This window comes from Vulpes vulpes, chromosome 4 (genome assembly GCF_048418805.1).
Source record: "Vulpes vulpes isolate BD-2025 chromosome 4, VulVul3, whole genome shotgun sequence".
NCBI classification, from domain to species: domain Eukaryota; kingdom Metazoa; phylum Chordata; class Mammalia; order Carnivora; family Canidae; genus Vulpes; species Vulpes vulpes.
The window spans coordinates 45481531-45504450 of NC_132783.1; the positions used below are offsets into that span (position 1 = coordinate 45481531).

The following is a 22920-nucleotide window of genomic DNA, read 5'->3' on the forward strand; positions in this document are numbered from 1 at the left end:
TCTAAGAAATGTTATAATATTGAAAATCTATTTTAAAAATCTACCTTTTATACATAAAGCTAAATTATACCAACATAGGTTCAGTGTATCCACATTTACCCATTTTGAGTATCATATAATTTTTATTTTAAATATATTAAAGTAATAATGAAAATAACAAATTTATATTTCCAGGAAACAATGAAACCTTAAATCTTGTGGCTTTACCGACTAATAAAAAATTACTACATTAAAAATATTGTAGAAAAGTACACAGATTATTAGTTTATATCTCAGTGAATTTTTATAAATTGAACTGGCCATGTAACCATTATCAAATGAAGAAACAGAACATTAAAAGCATCCTTAACCCCTCCCCTAACTCTCTCCTAGTCATTAATCATTATTCTGACTTCTGTCACCATTGCTTTATTTTCACTATTTTCAGCTTGTGTAAATTGAGTAATAAGGTTATTTTGTGTATAGCTTCTTTCATTCAACCTTATGATTTATGGCCTATAAACTATATTGTCTCAGGTGACAATCATTAGTTCATTCTCAACATAGGAATGTGTCATAAGGGCTCCTGGGTGGCTCAGTCAGTTATGCATCTGACTCTTGGTTTCAGCTCAGGTCATGGTCTCATAGGTTGAGGGATTGAGCCCTGGATAAGGCACCACACTCAAAGGGGAGTCTTTTTTTTTTTTTTTTAAGATTTTATTTATTCCTGAGAGACACAGCGACATAGGCAGACAGAGAGATGCAGGCTCCATGCAGGAAGCCCAATGTGGGACTCAATCCCAGGAATCCGAGATCATGCCACAGATGCTCAACCACTGAGCCACCCGAGCTTCCTGTCAATGGGGGGGTCTTCTTGGTATTATCTCCCTCTTCCTCTGTTTCTCCCTGCTGTCTTCTGTGCTCTTTCTTTCTCTCTCTCTCACTCTTTCTAAAACAAAATAAATATTTTAAAAAAGAACATACCACAATTTCTTTATCCATCTTAACTCATCTTACTACTGATGGAAATTTGGGTTGTTTCCAATTTAGTGCTTTTATGAGTACTGTTAATAGTGAATATTGTACATATATTTTTGGTGCATATAAATATACATTTCTCTTCATTTATATACCCAGGAGTGGAGTTTCTAGATCATAATATCTGGTGGATGTTCAGTTTTAATAGATCTTGCCCAACAGTCTTTCCAAGTGGATATAATGACTTACAGTCCCACCAGTAATGTATGAGAGTTGCAGTTGTTTCCCTGTCTCACCAACCTGTGATGTAGTCAGTCTTTTTCATTTTATCCTTTCTGGTTTTGGAGTATTTCATTGATGCTTTATTATTTATTTTTATGATGACTAATGAAGTTTAATACTTTTCATATGTTCTTTGGTCATTTGGATTTTTTTTTGAGCATGCCTTCCCATGTCTCTTTTCTATTTATCTATTAGATTATTTTTATTATTGATTAGTAGTTCTTAATATATTATGGTTACATTTGGTAGTTATACATAGTGTAAATACTCTCACTTTATCTCATCAGTTAGTCATTTTATTATCTTATCACAATAAGAATTAGGATGATTACAGTACAATTTGATATATATGTATATTACATATGCACATATATACATACATATATATGTTTTTATTTAAATTCCAGTTAGTTAAAATACAGTGTAATGTTAGTTTCAGGGGCACAATTTAGCAGTTCAACACTTACATGCAACACCTGGTGCTCATCATGACAAGTGCCTCCTTAATCCCCATCATCTAATTAACCCATTCCCCCTACACATCTCACCTTTGGTAACCATCAGTTTGTTCTCTATAGTTTACAGTATGCTTTTTGGTTTTCTTCTCTCTTCCTCTTTGGAAGTTACTCATTATTGCTATAATGCCTTTAGACTAGTTGAATTTTATGATATATACATTTCACACAATTAGCAAAGTAATCTTTCTATAAATGTAGCAGTATGAATTTATGAATTTAGTTCTAAAGATTACTATCGATAAACTTGTAGATTTGATACACATGTCTATATTTTTTTAAAGGTTTTTTTTAAAAATTTTTATTTATTTATGATAGTCACACACAGAGAGAGAGATAGGCAGAGACATAGGCAGAGGGAGAAGCAGGCTCCATGCACCGGGAGCCCGACGTAGGATTCGATCCCGGGTCTCCAGGATCGCGCCCTGGGCCAAAGGCAGGCGCTAAACCGCTGCACCACCCAGGGATCCCCCACATGTCTATATTTTAAGAAGGAATTCACACAAGTATTTTAAGGTGCAAAATAAGTGTATTTGCACATAAAAGAGAATAGGTTGCTGTTTATTGAGACCTTCTTGCAGAAATACTTTTTTGTATGATTACTATCTTGATAATGTCACAGCAGTTCTTTTTATGTGATTCATAATCATGATAGTAGTAGAGGCATTGAAGTTTGACTAATCTTTCTTAATTGACTATAGTAAGAAAAAATAAGATTGCATATTAGTAAAAAAATTAGAAAGAAAACTATCAACTTGAGATTCAATGTGATATAAACTATATTTCATAGAGATTATATGTATTCTAAAGTGTCTTTGACTTTGACAACTTTAAAATTGCATTCAGTACTGGGCAGAAAAATGGAGGTACATAAAATCATAACATCAGTGTAGTGTATGAAGTAGAGATAATAATAGTTGTACTCTTAGCCATTTTAGTTTGCTATAAATGAAATTCATTGTTCAGCATGGCCTTCTGAACTGTGTTTTCCAGTCAAGTTATTTTGTAAAGATTAAATTAAATTCATTGCAGGGTACATGCTTTCAGAGATTGTAACAATTCCTCTCTGTTTGAACTATACTGTGAATTTTTTTAGTGTAGGAAAAAGTTCAGAGAGACAGTTTTCCATCTCACTGCACTTTTTCAGAATGGTTCTCATATCTCAACCACAAGGTTTTATTAAATACAAATTGAAGTGAACTTATGTCAGTAAGAAATAATGAAAACACACCTTCATTGGTCTGCTTTGCCTTTTCAGAGTACAAACATAAATTGTACTTCAGGTTACTTAGAGATTATGCAAAAGCGTGGTTGAATTTTAGTAACTGTTCTATTTAGAATATTATGAATGCTAAACAACTAATTGTTATAAATTATAGATTCAGTAGACAGAATAATGCTTTCTTTCCCACCTCGCCCTCCTTCAGAATGCCTATGCCTTAATCTCCAGAGCCTGTGAATATATGTTAATGTTACGTAGCAAAGGGATTTTACAGATGGAATTAAAGGATGTTCATCAGCTTACCTTAAATTAGGGAGAGTATCTTGTATTAATTCTGGTGAGCTGGATCTAATCACATTGGCCCTTAAAATTGGAAAAAGAAAGCAGAAGTGTCAGTGAGAGATGCAACAGAGAAAGAGGAAGAGGAGTGAGTTAAAATGTGAGAAGGTTTCTACTTTTCCCTGCTGGCACTGAAGATGGAAGATGGAGGATTTGATGGCTCAGGAAACTGAGAATACATGCAGGCTCAGGAAGCTGAGAATGACCTGTAGATACCAGCCAGCAAGGAAATGGGGGCTCTTACATCTGTATGGAACTGATTTCTGGCAAAAATCTGAATGTTTTTTGAAACACATTCTCCTCTAGAGACTTCAGAAAGGAATGCATGTCTGCAGACACTTTCATTTTGGCCTTGTGAGAGAGAAGCAAGAAATAATTCAAGCTCACCAGACTTCTGATCTAAGGAACTGTGAGATAATATTTTTGTATTATTTTAAGCCACCAAATCTGTGGTAACTTCTTCAACAATAGAAAACTAATAAAATTGACAATATTTTTATTCTAAAATAAGAGACCTCTTATAGAAATCTCATCATATAAAATAAATTGAAGTGATAAAGAAAATATTGTATACTCTTTCTGAATTTTATCCCTGCATCCCTTTCTATTTCTTTACATTCATTATGTTTGTAACTTTTCCTTTCTTTTTAAAACAATGACTGGTGGAAAAAAAGTGAATAATCTAGGATGTGTAGTGAATTTGTAAATACTAAAAACTCTATTTAAAAAATCAAACAAAGAATTATCCAAAAAAGAAATCAAGAAAGCAATCTCATTTACAATAGCATAGAAAATGATAAAATACTTAGGAATTAACTTAACCAAAAATGTGTACACTGAAAACTATGAGACATTGATGAAAGAATTGAAGAAAACAAAAATAAGTGGAACGAGATGATGTTTTCCTGCATTCAAAGTATTAATATTGTACAAATGTCCATACTACCCAAAGGTAATATATAGATAGTATAATTAGAGTATTATCTATATTCATTGCAACCTCTATCAAAATTTCAATGACATTTTCACAGAAATAGAGAAAAACAATTTTAAAATTCATATGAACCCCCCTGTCCCCAAAAAAGATCCTGAATAGCCAAAGTAGTTGTGAGAAAGAACCAAACTGGAGGCATCACATTCCTGGTCTCTTAACTATTACAAAGCTATAGTAATTAAAAGAGTATGGTACTGGCATGAAAACAGACAATATAGCCTAATGGAACAGAATAGAGGGCCCAGAAATAAGCCCACACATAAATAGTTACCTCATCTATGGCAAGGGTACCAAGAATATACAATGGAGAAAACACAGTCTCTTCAGTAGGTGGCGCTCAGAAAACTGGACATCCACATGCAAAAGAATGAAGCTGGACTACTATCTTATACCATACACACAAGTTAACTCAGAATGGATCAAAGACTTTATTGCAAAACCTAAAACTATAAAATCCTAGAAGAAAACATAGGTAAAAATCTCCCTGATGTTCATCTTGGCAATGAGTTTTTCGATTTACAATGAAAAGCACAGGCAACAACAACAAAAACAAGTTAGGACTACATCACTAAAATGCTTCAGCACAGCAAAAAACAATCCACATAGTGAAAAGGCAGGCTATGGAAGGGGAGAAAATATTTGTGAACAATTATCTGATAAGGGGTTAATATTTGAAGCACATAAGGAACATTTTTTCTACAATTCAACAGCAAAAAACTAATAACCCAATTTAAAAATGGGCAAAGAACCTGAATAGACATTTTTACAAAGAAAATATACAGATCGATAACAGGTACATGAAAACATGCTCAATGTCACAAATCACCAGGAAAATGCAAATCAAATTCACGAGATACTACCTCACACTGGTAGGGTGGTTTTTATCAAAAAGACAAGAGATAACAAATGTCAGCAAGAGTATAGAGAGAAGAGAACCCTGTTCACTGTTGGTGAGACTGTAAATTTAGCCATTATGGGAAGAGAGTATAGAGGTTTCTAAAAAAATTACAAATAGAGCTAGTAATATCATCCAGCAATATTACTGATGGATATGTATCTAAAACAAATGAAATTAGTGTCTCAAAGAGATATCTATATTCTCATGTCATTGCAGCATTACTCATAATGGCCAAGATATGGAAACAACCTAAGTGTTCATTGACAGATGAATCGATAAGGAAAATTTGGTATACATATAGAGTGGAATATTATTCAACTATAATAAAGAAGTAAATCCTGATATTTGCAACAATGTGGATGAACCTTGAAGACATTACACTAAATGAAAGAAGCCAGACAGTGAAAGACAAGTACTATATGATATCACTTGTATGTGAAATCCTAAAAAGTTAAACTCAGAATCAGATTATAGAATGTGGTTGTTAGGGGCTGGGACAGGGCAAAATGGGAGAGGTACGTCAAAGAGTATAAACTTCTAGTTATAAGATGCATAAGTTCTGGGCATCTAACATACAGCATGGTGACTATATTTAATAATATTGTATCATTTACTTGAAATTTGCTAAGAGTAAATCTTAAATGTTCTCATCACACACACACACACACACACACACAAAACTATATGAGGCAATGATGAGCTTGATTATGGTAATCATTTCACAGTATATATGTATATATAACCATGTTTTATCTTAAATATATGTAATTTTTATTGATTACACCTCAATAAAGCAAAATAAATTAGATAATACAATTTCTGCAGCAATAAGCCTGGGGGAATTTAACTGCTTAGGAAATCTAGCATGTTTGATTAAAGTCTGGTGTTAATGAGCCCCAAATCACCCGCTAAATTCCTTTGAAGTTCAGCTCCTTTTTTCATAGATGGAAATTCAGTTACTTGAACACAATAGATCCTATTTCTGCTTCCATTAAACTTCTCTGGGTATAGACAATTGAGTCACAATTGGGCTGGAATCTGGGTAAGGCAATGTAAACCATCATTTTTTAAAACCCAGCAAAAAATACACCCTAGTATGGATATATTAATGATACTTTTACCTAAGTGAAGCATAGTGGGGGCATAAGCAGTGTTGAGTGTCACACAGTAGCACAGAATGTGTTTAGAAATATCTGTTGAAATAAAGCAAAACTTGGAAGCTTTAATTCATTAAGAATCTTAATTCCCTAATGTCTTGGTTCACTTTGTCACTTCAGTTTTCATGCTGTTCAGATAAAACCTAGCCATATTCTCCAAAATTTAAATTGAAAACATCCTCTATAACTCTAGTTATGTTATTGTCATGGTATCCATCAGGAGTATTAAAGAGAGAAGCTTACTTAATCTAATAGCTAGTTACATGTCACCCTTCATCTTCACACCTGCAACTCTGAGAATCTCCAGTAGTCAGTCCTCTTTGTGTATTTCTGTAATTATCTTTCCTAGACCCTTTGCTGTGGAAAAGTTTATACATCCAGTCAGAAAATTGTATGAGTTACAGATAAGAAAATAAAAATGAGATTTCTTTATTCCTTGTGTTGCATCATAAAAATCTCTTACTAACTGGATGTTTTATCAAAGTCTGCAGAGTAGCTTAATCAAACTACCTGAATGATAAAGTCTTTGTTTTTTCCTATTTATTTATGCAGAGACTACTCAGTTTCCTTAGACAAAGTGAATATAAAGGAAATTTCACTTTTTTTCCCTCTCATAACTGCTTAAATTTTGGAAAGAGATAGATACTCATTAATTTTAGTTAATTAATCAATTTATTTATTTATTCCCCAAATGCACTGAACACTTTGTTCCTGGTGTGCTTTGTTAGGTGCCAGATTATAATGAGCAAATGTAGACAAGACTCCTGCCTACATGGGGTTTACACTCTAGAGGGAGTGATAGAAACTAAACAGAGTCAAAGAAATAAATGTGAAGTCATATGTTAATATAAAGGCTGACAACTTTAAAAAAAAAATTCCTTTTTGAACTTTTCACATAAGCCTGACTTTCATGGTTGGAGTTCTGTTACTTAAGTGGATAATCACTCATTTCTTAGATGTCTGAAATTCTTACATATTTAGAGATAAGACTAACAAGGAGAAAATGGAAAGAAAAGAGTTAGAAAAAAATAGCCTGCTGCCCTTGCAAAGTCCAGTATCTTGGTGTAATGGGCATAACCCTAGCTTGTTTCATCTAGTTTGTCATAGATTAGCTAGCATTTTTTAAAATATTTTATTTATTTATTCATGAGAGATAGAGAAAGAGAGGCAGAAACCTAGGCAGAGGGAGAAGCAAGCTCCCCAAAATAAGCCTGATGTGGGACTCAGTCCCAGACCCCAGGATCATGCCATAGGCCAAGATAGATGCTCAACCTCTGAGCCACCTAGGTGTCCCGATTAGCTAACATTTTATACATTAATCTTTTTTAGTAGCGGTTTAAAAGAAAACAGTTTTGGTAATTTTCACGGTTAAAAATCCTTTGAAAACTTTTAAAAACTTTACTAAATTTTTAAAAAACTTAGTAAAAACTAATTTACCAAGAAATTATGAGGCTTAGTTTTATTTTTTTATTGTAGTTCTTATGTTATCATCCGTCTTTTGAGAATTTGAAAAGTAATAAAATTTGAATATGGTGGATATATAGTACTTATATTTGGTCCTGACAGATGCAATGACAGTGTAGAATGTGGATTAAATAAGAGTATAACAATTGTAAAATGATTTTAACTAGCTAGTGGAAACCAAATAGTCTTGAAAAGGGAGGCTGAAATTATCTTCTTTTTTTTTTTTAATGTTCAGCTTTGGAAAATTTTATGCTTGAGTTAATGAATGCTATATGTGTTAGGATATCTTTTTCATTACATTTTAATTACCATAAGAATTCAGAGAACTGATACATGACTTTCACTTTAGGATGTGATATATTTTATTTGAATGCTATAATCAAAATAACTAAAAAGTTGGGCATGCCTCTTCTTTTAATTCTCTCCCTTACTCTGTGAGACAGGTGTTATTTTTTTCATTTTATTAATTTAGAAAATAGTAATATAGCTAGTAACTAGCAGCTTCAAGATTAGAACTCAGCTCTTGACTGACTTGACTCCAAAATCAGTGATTTTTCTCCTATACTATACTGCAGTGAGCTGTTTTTAATGTTTATATTAGAAAGGATAGAAAGTTTGAAATTTAATAAAATATGGATAATTAATAATGAAACAAAAGACTACTTATTTTTTTTTTTAATTTTTATTTATTTATGATAGTCACAGAGAGAGAGAGAGAGAGAGGCAGAGACATAGGCAGAGGGAGAAGCAGGCTCCATGCACCGGGAGCCTGATGTGGGATTCGATCCCGGGTCTCCAGGATCGCGCCCTGGGCCAAAGGCAAGCGCCAAACCGCTGCACCACCCAGGGATCCCAAGACTACTTATTTTTAAAAAGTTAATAGGACAGGTAAATAGACTAAGATACAAGGGATGTATACAACAAAATCTAACCACATTTCTATATATTCACAATAAAGTTTTAAAAATTGAATTAATAAGAAAATCCCTGTGTCACATCAGAGATTAAAAAGTGGGCATCTTACAGATTCTCTGCACATTAAATGACTAATAATAATTTTTTTAAAAAAAACTTTGTACCAAAGAATTTTTGACAATATAGATGAAATGGACTAATTTCTTAAAAGACGTAAATTACCAAAATTGTCTCAAGAAGAAAGCAAAACCTGAGTAGTTCAGTTCTGTGTTACTAAAGAAATCGAATTCTTAATTAAAAATCTTCTGACCAGAAAATATCAGGCACAAACATTTAAGAAGCAAAAAATAGACATCCTACAGAAACTTTCCTAGAAAATGGAAAAGATGGGAATGTTATTTATCTTTTCTATGAAGCCAGCATGTCCTGGGTAACAAAGACATACAAATGTATTTCAATATAAGAAAACTACCCATTAGTATCCCTCATGAATACAGACACAGAAATCTTTAAGAAAATATTATTGAATTGAATTTTGCTGTATGTTTTACTCTCTTTGTAAAGTTTATGCCCCTTGAATTTTCTCTTTGCAACTCCAAGCAGTTAGTCATGGCATTTTTCTCATCTAAAACATTTCTCTTGGGATCCCTGGGTGGCGCAGCGGTTTGGCGCCTGCCTTTGGCCCAGGGCGCGATCCTGGAGACCCGGGATCGAATCCCACGTCAGGCTCCCGGTGCATGGAGCCTGCTTCTCCTTCCGCCTGTGTCTCTGCCTCTCTCTCTCTCTCTCTGTGACTATCAAAAATAAATTTAAAAAAATTAGAAAAAAAATAAATAAAACATTTCTCTTCCTAAGAGAGGTCTGGTGCCAGGTGGGGGAAAATATTTTTGTTGTTGTTGGTTTTGTTTTGCTCTTGTGTTATATTTTTTTCTTAACTCTGATGCATATATTTTGCTTTTGCCCTTCTCCCATTTTCTCCTTTACATTTATCTTTGTCATAACCACCGTAAAAAAAGAGGTTCATTTTCTTATTCCAGTTGTCAGCAATTCATTTGGATGAACACAAACCCATAAAATATAATATTTATTACAAATTACAGTATAACATGAAATGTAAAATGCTTGGAAAAACTTACATAGTGACTTAACATCATTCTTTTCATGGTGATAAGAGTAATCTGTAGTAGTACACATTAAGGAGAAACTCATAGAAAACACTTAACGTGGTACTCTGATGTATTCAATTTTTACACTGTAATAAACAAATGACTTGGACTTGCCTTTCATAATATCTGTTATTTAGGGTAATATATACAGCTAGATGAACAATTTTCAAACATGCTAAGCTTTGTTTTTACCTAATTATCATTGATTAAAAAAAACTTCTTGGAAAAGTATATAATTTAACACAACAATTACAATCTATTTTAGAGACTAGTAAAATTATGCTGCTTGTATTTATTTTAAAATATATACCTGTTTTTCGGTCCCAGGTTTTAGCACACACAAAAGAGAATAAGAAAGAAAAGATATATATTTTTGTTATCTAGGACGGTTATAGCAGAATACAAGACCTTTGTAGTGCCTTTATTTTTCACATGCAAAAAAGTTTTTAAATCTTTGATCAGAAAATTGGAAAGCATGTCAGACAGAGTTCATTGGAAAATATTTCTTTATAGAAGATTGTCCTTTTGAAGTAGTACAGAAAGATTACATTAGAATAATTTTATCATAATATAGGTGTAATTCACATAATACTTATTCATTTCCCCTTTGTTGTTTGCAATTATATTTATGGTTTTAAAAAATAACATTATTCTCCATCATAATGTTATCTGACATTTTAGTAGTTTTTATGACTCATTGCATGAAATGACATAATAAAGAGCAAAATTTCCCTGTCTTATGTATTTCTCATTGGTATTTATAATGATTAATATTGTAAATATTATCATGGTGCTATCTCATTTGTTTTCTGTGATAGAGAGTAAAGTCAACTATGAGCATCTAGGAGGAAGAAAGTTAATCATTCATATTTTGGAACGATTGATAGAAAGGTTGGCTAAATGCATTCCTTCAAATGTGTTATTAGAAGTATCTATAAAATTAGTTCACATATTACAGAACAGTATTTCTAAGGCCATATATATTATTTGAATTAAAATGATAAACAGATGGGGTGGAATGAACTATAACAAAATTTTCATTCATGAGCACTTTATGATAGTTAAGAATGTAACTGGTGAACTGTTAAATAAGAAGTTGTAATTTGATAGGCATCTAGGTCAGAGTTGACGGAATGCCTTGTCATGAAGAAGAATTGAACAAATTGCTTTTATCAGTTTTAGTCACCTTTGATCCAAGTGAAAGAAAAAGAGAGCTGATTCTTGTGAATTTTATCTATGCAGGTTAAAGGCTTTGGACACATCTTGAAATTATATACCATGGAATTGTAGAATCTTTAAGTTAGACAGGACTTTATATATCATCTGATCTAATCTCTGCTTACAAATCAGGAATGTGAGAGCCCAAGAGTTAAGGGATGTTCAACCATTACATAGCTGGTGAGAGAGAAAGCCAAGACTGAAATCTAGGTTTCTCAATATTTAGTCTAATGGCATTTCCCCCCACTATGCACTTTCTGGAGGAAAAAAGTATATATGTGTATATATATTAGTAAATATTTTTATTTTCTTTTTTTCAGCTGCTATATTATGGATACAGATACAAACAATAAAACAGGGTATATAATAATTCAATTTTTTCTCTAAGGAAATATAGTTAAATAAGTATATCCATAAAGCAACCAACAAGGGTACTTTATAGATTATTTGTTAACTTATTGTATAGTTCTCTTTAATTATTGTCAATTGAATATATAAGTCCAAATTACTTGAACTAGAGAAAACATTATTTCCTTTGTTAATTTTTAGTGTTTTTTCTTTTTAACGTTATAATATTAAATAACATAAATCATCAAATAATAAGACAAGAAGAGATAGCAGAGCCAAGATCCAGCTATATATTCCTACTGGTTCAATATAGAACTGCATTTAAATTATTTATAGTTGGTTTATAAGGGACAGACAAATATTTGGTGATGAATAAAAACTTTATTGGCAAGCATTTTGATGTCTTAATTTCTCTAGTGATTTTTTTTTCTGATGTTCAATGTCACAACATCCCTATAGCAACAAAGCATCATTATTTAAATCTCTAGTAGTGTAATGTTATTATCATACATAATTGGCAGAGGCTATTTAATAGTGAATCAAGAAAATTTGACTCAGAAAAGTAGCAGATAGTCCTTTAGTAAAAATGGAGTTTCTGACACATAGGAAATTACCCAAATTATTTTATGCAATTAAAGTTTCATTTTACAAGTAAGGATAGGGCATAGAGGGAGCACATAATCCTCATCTTTGATAGATTTTAAAGGCAGAAAATCGATAGATTGAGGTTGAATATGAAAGGCATAATATGAAAAATAAAGGAGAATGGTTAATCCACTATGAATAAAAACTGAAGAGAGATCATTTCTACTCTAGTTAAAATAAGTATTAGGGCCAATAGTATTTAGTCTAACGAAAAGTAGAGAAGTTAACTAATATCTTTTTAGTTAATGAAAAGACAGAAGTTAACACTACACTTTACATTTGATTGTAAAACCAACCAAGGAGTAGCTCTTATATGCAGAAAGTAGGAAAATGAAAACTTTATTGATTTTACAATCCTTTCTGTGGGTCCCTAGAACTTATATATTATATAAGCACATGGAATAGCAACATGGCTGGGAAAACCTTGTGTAGGACCAGGAAATGCATTGTTTGACTAACAGCAGGGGCCATATGGGATATCTCTAATAGGAACTGGGATCTTTTGACTCAGTGTTTTGCTACCCAAGAGACATGATTAGATTGCCCCTGGACTCAGTTTTTAAGCAAGATCCGACTGGGACCTTTCAGTTTGATTTAAAAGAAAAGACTATTTTGTGGTATAATTTTGGCTAAAAAATGGCAAGGAGAAACTGACAATTCTGAATAGGCAGTTATTACAGTTTAACTGTAACTCGTGGGGTCAACAATGCTTCCTCTTTGGCCAAATGTGAACATTTGAAATAAATTTTGTTAAATTTATTCCTGGTTCAGTTCTCCAATGTGAGGTGAGTTGCGATCATCCTCTAACCTTTATTTACTGAGCTCTCATATAATGATGGTGATTAAGTATAATGACCTTACCTTATATCTGTAACAGTACTTAATAGTGTTCAGAGTGCTGGGGAAAAACAGATATTTTAATTCTTAAACTTGCAAGGTAGGCAGCATAAATTGGACGTTATTCTCCTATTATTCTGAAAATTAATAAATGGAAAAACCAGCACCATTTTCTAGGATTTTTTGGCATGCACCCCAGTGCTTTTTTAGTTTCATTTTGTTGCCTCTCTAAATCCCACTATATTGAAAAATAACAATAATAAAGAACACTTATCTTCTGGAGATATTTCAGAGATCATTTTATATTCCATCTATTTAATTTTATTAAAATAGTAGATATTATAGGCTTTAATGCTTTTAGATTTATTGTTATTGAAGTACAGTTGACACACAATGTTACATTAGTTTCAAGTGTATGGCTTTAATGTTTTTAAATATGCTCATCTTCCCTATAGGGAAAAGTCCTTCTGGCCATATATCCAACTGAAAATTCTCCCAATATTAACTGTCACTTCTACAAACTTGGGAGATCTCATCTTTGTTCTTATTCCTCTAATCCATTCATCTCCCTATAATATTTGTTTAGAAATCAGTCTCTTTACTGTTGCTGGCATCAAAGAAAATTTAATGGTAACAAAATTAAGAATAATGGGGATAGGAAATCAGGCGAATGAGACTAAATGAGTAAACATGGAGAGGAAACAATGCATTGGCTATGGGAACAGACTTTGGAACGAAACTCCCAGAATCAAATCTCAGCTCTGATACTTATAAGTTACATGACCATGGGCAGGTTATTGCCCAAGAAATTGTTACTCAATTTTCTCATCTGTAAATGGGATGATATTAGTTCTAACTTATAGGATAAATTTAACAATGCTCATAGTTTTATGTATGCATGTACAAATGCACACACACACAAGTATATGTGTGGATATACACATATACAATATGTATATATATATGTATATATATATATATAAATTTTTTTTTTAATTTTTATTTATTTATGATAGTCACAGAGAGAGAGAGAGGCAGAGACACAGGCAGAGGGAGAAGCAGGCTCCATGCACCGGGAGCCCGATGTGGGATTCGATCCTGGGTCTCCAGGATCGCGCCCTGGGCTAAAGGCAGGCGCCAAACCGCTGCGCCACTCAGGGATCCCTATATATATATATAAATATGAGAGTCCTTAATTTTTTATTTTCACTAAAATAAAATAACCCGGCATTCCCAAAATTGAAAATATCAGTGATATTTTGCATATCTTAAAATAGTAACTATCACTTATGATTCCCTTACCATATTGTGCTCACTATAAATTTAAAGATTCTTCCTTTCCTAAAGGTTTAGTGAGACTTTGAGAATTCATTTTGCATTATTGTAGATAATATGAATATCAAGGGCCATTTTATTCTGTGTCTGGTCTCCAACCTGCTATTTAGAGTCACTGTGATTTTATTGTTCCCATAGTATCCACTAGAATATGAATTCTATGAAGGTAGGGATTGTATCTCTCTTGTTTGCTATTGTATACTCAGTCACCTAGTGTAGTTCTTGATGCATAACAGGGGAATAAATAAATGATTGCCTTTTGTTTTTATCTTTCCCTTCATTTCTGTCAATTTCTCTTTACACCAAAGTGCTGTTCTCCAAGGACTATATTTACTCTTTCTCTTTTTGTTCCCAATAATTTCTCCATTTTTTTCTCTGTCATATGCTTTATAGCCTTTCTATTTATCAACCTTTTTATTATAAGATGATAGATAGGATGGACTACTTACATTTCAGTATTCCTTGAAATCCAATTCAGAGCGGTAATGTATCCAGATAAAAGATTACAAACTTAGTAATCCATTCTCGCTATATGTAACCATTGTCCAAATTTGGACACCATTATGCGGGACATGTGGGAAGACTGCTTCAAGTAGAGACAGACGGATGATGCTCTTTGCTCCTTCCATTTCATCTTCTCCCCTCAGAGCTCTGGTAGCCATTTTTCTCCCTGGAGTAATATGTGACTTTGAAGTGAAAAGATAGGTTCCACGTCTGGCTGGAGAGGAAGATGGGAAGGAGCTGGGTTCCTCTCCAGTGTTGAATCAACACGCTGATGATAGCCTTGCTGATTTCTCTTCTTTGTGGAAAGATAAAACTTACATTTCTTTTGGGTTTTCAGTGTATTTGAGAATTCCCAAGTAGAACTTTTTCTTTCAGGCTTATGGCCTAACTAAGTAAAATTAAATGATTGCAAAATAAATAAATGCTGAAAGGTTTATTTTATTTAATGCATGGAGCTAATACATTTTACAAAATATTTTACAAAAGTTATGATGTTAATATTCAAGTACTCTTTTTGTTAATTTATTTAGATTTCTATAAGCATTGTTAAAAAGGGATATATTTTTCCTAAAGTTGTCTAGCTAACAAGCTTTATGTAACAGGGATGTTGACTGTCGGTCTATTCACTATTTATTTAAATAGTTGAGAATTATTAACAATTGTCTTATATATAATGTTACAAATTGAACAATCATCATTTTCTCTTGCAGTAATAAACATACAATTACAACTGAATGATAGAATTTGAACATTTAATACACATAGGGAATTTTAAAGTTATTTTTGGAATACTTACCTATATTTGAGAGTGACTATTCAGATATTAATAATACATCTTAATGATATGTATGCCAGTTATCCATTTATTGCCTCTCACCCTCAAACTCACTCTGATGCAGCAAAAACACATGGTGCAGTAAAAGGATGGAGTCAAATTCCTTTAAGCATTTCTCCTTTTCAGTGATATGATGCTGAATGTTCTCAGTAGAGGGTCCTGAAGGACAAAGGGACTCTCCTGCTCTTTCTGGCCACCACATGCTGAGTCAGCAGTATGGGGGGAAAAGTCAAATGATTATATGCTACTGCAGGCATCCGTCTAGAATGCACAGACCCCTGCAACCTTGCAGCCCTTGTCCTGGTGATTACTTTTCTGTAACCCTCTCAACATGGATACCACTCTCTCAATTTCTCTTGCTCACACTGTCACCCCTATTCCTGCTTGCTCACCCTATGTTTGTTTCCCATGGTCCTTATGCCATGGCCCTTCTGACATGGATGCTCTGCATTCCAAGCCCCCTGATGTACCAGGGCCCGTGTTCCCTCTGTATTTTTGTGTGCCCAGTCCCTTGCCTCCGGTTAGTCTACACCCCTGTTTCTACTCCTTCTGCATGTCTGCATGCTGCCTATTGGTAGTAGCTCACATACATATTGTACGCCTCAAGCCCTCTGCAGCATCAGAACCCTGATTCCCTATACATGCTCACATGTCTGGCTGTGTTCACCTATGTCCCACCTATACCTCCTGTGCAGCCCCCTCCGGCCCTTCATAGGGATGCTTCCTTCTTGCTCACCAACTATAGACAAGCTCTGGGCTGCAAAACCTAGAATACTTTGTCACTCAGTAGGTTTCAAAAGTTTGAAACCCAACCTGAGGAAAGAGGGCCCCTTTCCATATTTGTCCTTTCTTGGGCATTCTCCCTTAGCCCTAGAGCAAAATACAGAGTTTTCTTCTATCCTAGTTATAGCGCTTTTATCATAGTTAATAATTCTTTATATTATACTTTCTCTGTTTAAACTACTGTGTACTTTCAATCACTCCTGAATGGCTTGACATCGATATAGCATGCTTTGTTCCCCCTAACACTTGTGATGCCAGCAGGATCTGATGGTAATGCCCATGATCACAAGTACCAGAAATAATGCCCACATGCAATATATTTATTTTTCCAAAGTTGAATAACAGAATTTATCTTGGTACCCAAATCTAAAACTGAACTTTAGGGCACTCCTACTGTTAGCATTCAGTGTCTTCTGAACTCCATCCAAACTTGTACATACAAGTGCCTATTAAACATTTCTACTTGGACAGTTAACAGACCCCTCAAAAACAAATTGAAACACAAACAAAAAAAATAGTATTGCCCAAGACCAAATGCCTGACTCATCCCACTCCTACCTCTTGCACACTAATCTTTAATTGCCTTTCCAATCTCAAGAATAGCAGTTCCATTTTCATGTTTCATCTTCAAAATATATCCAAATCCCAACAACTTTTCATCTCCTCTAATGCTAACACTTTGGTCCAAACTGCTATCTTAGCTGGATCTTTGCAGGAATTTCCTAAGTAATCTTGCTTCTTCTCTTGCCCATACAATCTATTCTCATGTTACTCCTCTGATTAGAATCTCTAATAGCCTCCAGTATTAATTAGAATTTAAAAAAAATTCTTGGGATGCCTGGGTGGTGCAGCAGTTGAATATCTGACTCTTGGTTTTGGATCGGGTTGTGGTCTCATGGTGGTAGGATGGAGCCTTGTGAGAGATTCCATACTCAGCGCAGAGTCTGCTTGAAATTCTCTTCCTCTCCCTCTGCTGCTCTTGCTTGTGATTTCTCTCTCTCAGATGAATAAATCTTTAAAAAACAAAAACAAGGGGCATCTAGGTGGTTTAGTGGTTGAGCATCTGCCTTTGGCTGAGGTCATGATCCCGGGGTCCTGGGATCTAGTCCTGTATCAGGCTCCCAATAGGGAGCCTGCTTCTCCCTCTGCCTATGTCTCTGCCCCTCCCTGTGTGTCTCTCATGAATAAAGAAATAAAATCTTCAAAACAAAACAAAAATCCTTATCACAGCCCTTAAGGAGCTCTACACTCTAGCCCCCTTCTGCCTCTCTTAACTCATCTCTCTCTCGCTGACTTAGGTTCTAGGCACATGGCAGGTTTTTGAACTTACCAAGTGAGCTCCATCCTATAATATTCCTCCCAACACCCACATCACTTACTTCTTTACCTCCTTTTAATCTCTGTTCAGATCTCAATTTAAAGTCTTCCTTGACAACCTATACTTAGTACTCACAGTCTCCTTCACCTTACTTTACCTGTGATAACTTTTCTACTTGGTTTGCTACTCCAGAACATCAGTTCTATAATGGCAACAATTTATCTAGTTAGTTCACTGTCATAGGCTAGCACCTAAAATGGTGCCTGGCATGTGGTAGATGCTTAGTAATTATTTATTTGTTGAACAAATGAACCAATGAGATAATTAATGAATAAGTTGGTTTCCTATAATAGTACATTCAAACCTCAGTATTACTTTTATGGTGTAATATTAAATCCCACATTACAGAGGAAAACTGGAGCACAAAAAATTTAATTTTTTTTCTCATTGCAATAGTAAGTAAACAACTAATAAATAATAAACAATAATAAATAGTAATAAATGGTGGAGACATTTGAATTCAAGCTTATTTTTAACCAAAGTCCATACATGATTTTCATGTCATTTCTCAGAATTTCTAATATGAATACAAATGGTATGATCAAATGTTATATTAGGTCTATTTTATTCTAGTTAGGGTACCAATTGTTAGAATATCAAAATTTCCACCTAATAATTACAGACAATCTGGTATTATTTTTTTTTTACTTTTACTATGTAACAAAGTACCCTAAAGTTGGGTGACAACTGTTTATAGCTAGGATTGACAGGGATAGCTAGGATTGACAAGGAAGCTCAACTAATCTTGGCTGGGGTTGTTTGTCTGGCAGTCAGGTGATTATTGATTTGATCTAGATTAGCCATTGTTGGGGCAACTGGGGCAACTTAGATGTGCTTCCTGTGGCTCTCATTCTCCAGCAGGTTGATCTAGGCATGTTCTGTCATTGGCAAAGGTGGAAGAGAGTAAGCCTCATTGCGTACACCCACTCATTTCAAGCATTTGTTTGCAATATGTCTTTAAAATTATCATTGTTTTAGCAAGTCATTTGTATATGTCTGGAATCAAAGGGTTGCTTCTATATTTTCCCTTCATTATTTTTTATTTTCTCTTCTCACCATCTTTTTCTTAACCTCTGTTAAATTTCAATTATTTTTTGTTTCCTCTAAAATACCAATTTTCTATAAAAAGGTCAAATTAAACTAGCTCTTTTGTGGATGTATTATAATATGGAAAAGTCCATATTATGTAAATCCATCTCCTAATTTTGTAGACAAAGCAGATTTTTTTGGGAGAAAATTGCTTCAAAAATTACAATTTTATAAATATTAAAATGAATAAACTACATGGAAACAAATTCTGTAAGATTCGTTTCCTTTTGTAATTAAGTAGAGCAAATACTGTGAAATTCTAACTCTAATAGAAGCTACAGCTTATTATTGGAACATGATGTCATGTTTATTAGAGATATTCAGAATCTTCTAAAATTATTTTCTACCAAGTAAATTATTGAGAATAAATGATAAAAAAAAAAAGAAGGGAAAATAAAATCAAACCTTGATTGGTTCATTGTACTCCTTTGTGGTATTTTAATAGGTTAAAAAATGGAAAAACTTGGGATCCCTGGGTGGCTCAGCGGTTTAGTGCCTGCCTTTGGCCCAGGGCATGATCCTGGAGTCCCAGGATCGAGGAGCCTGCTTCTCCCTCTGCCTATGTCTCTACCTCTCTCTCTCTCTCTCTCTCTCTCTCTCTCTTTCTCTCTGTCTCTCATGAATAAAAAAATAAAATCTTTAAAAAAATGGAAAAACTTATGAAAAGAATGCATTGTACTTGGTGTTTAATCTAAATTTTAAGAGAAGAAAAAGGCAAACATAATTGGTAATGGAATAAACACTTTAAAGGCTCTTTCTCAGATTATCAACAGCTGAGTTTCATTTACCTTTTAAGTCTTAAAATCACTGAGCTTCTAAATTTGAGGCCAAAAGAAAATTTTGTGTGTCCAAAAATATATTAGTTACTCATGTTGAATTTTTGAGTTTTCAGATGTGATAGTAAGATATTTTTCATACTGTTAAAATACTGATTTTTATGATTATTTCAAATTTATTATCAAAATTTAATAAATATTAAGTGACTGTGTAATACCTGTTTGAAAAAATTACAATGTGTGATAAATTTGAACATTGGCCTATGATAACTAAAATTAAATATGAAAGAACTAATTAGAAGAGATAGAAGGATCAGATGTTGGCAGCCATAATTTAACATGTTAATTATTTAGGATGACATTGACTTTATTTGTTTAATAAAAATAAGTACCAAAAGAAAATTTATTTGATAGTTGTTTTTCTTATAAAAGCAAGTATGAACATTCTCCTGAAGATATAATTCATTAATTTTAAAATAACAATTGGTTCACTTTGATAATAATTTTTTTTAATTCAACAAATTCTATATTGGATAGGAAAATTAAAATCATCAAATGTTCTATTAGTTGTCATACTAAACCTTATAAATAGACCATAGCCTTATAAGTGAAGTAGAAATCATATTCTGCATATAGAAAATGTAGGATTATTTTATAAATCTCTGTATACTCATTAGTAAGATTTTTATTTTTGAATAATATTGAGGAATAAAAACAAAAGTAATTTTGTATTTGTGATTTCCTATTTTATTTAAAATTCAATTACTTTATTTTAAATGTTTAATATAAATCTTTGTGAGTGGTCTTACTTTCTCATGTTTAACTGCTGTACCCCATCTTAGACTGTTAATTTTGGAAGCATATGACCTATTTAAAAGAAATCTTTCCATCTTTACCAGTTACTGTTTATAATGATTAAACAAGAACAGAATGACAGGAAGAAACGAACATATAATGGACAGTGAATCCTTGGAGGAAAGTGGGTAGGAGGAAAGTCTTGGAGGAAAGTCTCCTATATTTTGTTATAAATTTTGCATTTTGTTTTGTAAAGAGGCCATATAGTCTATGAAGCCAACCTACATTTGAATCCTTTTAAAATACCCAATTAAATGTATTGAGCTATTTGAAGGTGAACATCAGGAAACTTTATAAGCATTCTAAAACTGCCAGTTTCATATTTTTTAACAACTGACAATTTATTAAAAAGATTGATTTAAGCTTCTGAATGGTGACTTCAACCTCAACTCCTGCCATGGTAAAATCTGTTTAACAATCTCAGAAGGACTGTGCAGATCAGTGAGTCACTTGTGGATCCTCACTTGAAAATAATCCCAAGTCTTAGAACCCTCACCACAAGGAGTTTTTCTTGTGATTCTGAGAGTCTTGGTAGTCATCTGAACTGGTCCTTTCATTTTGAGATTCTTTTCTTTTGAGCCTCTGATCAAGTCAGCACATACCTTTCCCAAAGATTTTACGTTGGGGCTGGTGAGAGTAATTCTAATTGGGTGAATTGCCACCTTTCAATCCACGGGTGTCTTCTCAGTGTCTAAAAGCCATGGCTGTGGCTGGCTTCCTGACTTATTTGTTCCTCCACAAAAGAGAACAGCAGTGGGTCAGGAGCAGGAGCAGGGCATCCAAGGCTACACTGTAGCTGTGACTGTGTCTTCATCCAAGAGCACCAAATTCATTTTTGACCACCTATGCAAGTAGCAAATTCTTGTACAGTGCTGAAATGGATTTCCCTAAGGCTCCTGGTTATTGGTCCTTATTTGGCCCAGTAAGAATAGCTCAGATCAGAGCACCTGGGTGACTTAGTGGGTTAAGCCTCTGCCTTTGGCTTAGGTCGTTATCCCGGGATGGAGCCCACATTGGGTTCCCTGCTCAGCAGGGAATCTGCTTCTTCCTGGCCCCTCCCCCGGTTCATGCTTGTGTTCTTTCTCTCTGAAAAAAATAAAAGAATATTCAGACCACTTCTACTACTCTCATATTTGACCACTCATTAAATATCTAGAGGGCTACAATATCCCTCTACATTCGTTTCAATAAATGGAACATCTCAGTGTCTTCAACTATTCCTAAAACGAGGTAGTCTCAAAATTTTTAATTATTCAGGTTGCCTGACACTATTAGTTAACTTTCTCTAGGCTTTGTTGTGGTAAGGAACAAATCTATAATTTTAGTAGTTAAAACAATAAATGTTTATTTCTCACATAATAGGTCAGCTGTGTTCTTTTCCATATATGAAGTTCTCCATATAACTTTATTTTAGAACTTTGGGTGAAGGAGCAGTCTCTAAATTATGCCAATCTTTTCTCAGAGGAAAAGGTGTAAAATTTGCTGATACGTGGCCATGGCATGTATCTTTTTTTTTTTTTTAAAGATTTTATTTATTCATGAGAGACACAGAGAGAGGCAGAGACATAGGCAGAGGGAAAAGCAGAATCCCTGCAGGAAGCCTGTTGCAAGACTTGATCCAAGGGCCCCAGGATCACAACCTGAACCAAAGGCAGATGCTCAACCACTGAGCCACCCAAGTGCCCCATGGTATGTATCTTTTATTCATATTTTATACATATATTTTACTTTCTTTTTTCTTTCTTTTCTTTCTTTCTTTTTTTTTTTAGCTAAATGAAGTCACACATCCAAATGTTATTTAGATGGGGTAGGAAAATTTGAATCTCTCACTGAGTTGTACTCTAAGTCACATAGCAAAGGGCAGGTATCTACAAGCTTCTTACAGGAAGGACAACAAACAATAAATAATGATAATACAATCTTGAACAGTGTCAACATGTCCTGTCTTTCTCGGTATGCCATTTAAAGTGAAGTACTCAAGATTAGACAGTATACCAGAGTGTTCTGTGCAGTTTTCAATAGTCTTATTGTTGTTCTAGATGCTACATTATTAATTCAGTTCAAGATTGCAATATCTGTTTAGCAATCATACTGAATAGACTTCTGTTATTTATTGATCATGGCTAGTGCTCATGACTATTCTAAAAACTTCCTGGGCTATGTACTATGTGATTACATGTTAGCTATATTCTCCATACTTACTCATTTGAACACAAGCATAGGATGAACTCTGAGAATTATAACAGAGTATCAGCACTCAAAGTAATAAAACTAATTTGGAGACTGTGACAAGGGCTTGCATAGTCTTGGTATGTGGAGGATAGGGGATATATTTAAATGATCATTTACCACGTATCATCTACCACTGGATGGTCTGGATGTAGCTTACCTTTCCAGTTTACCAAGAT

General features: G+C 33.7%; 1 protein-coding gene across 1 annotated transcript in view; it reads left to right on the forward strand.

The window, feature by feature from the left end:
* Positions 1 to 22920, forward strand: part of STPG2 (sperm tail PG-rich repeat containing 2) — a 537574-nt gene that overhangs the window by 257341 nt on the left and 257313 nt on the right. The gene's annotated exons all lie outside the window — the stretch shown is intronic.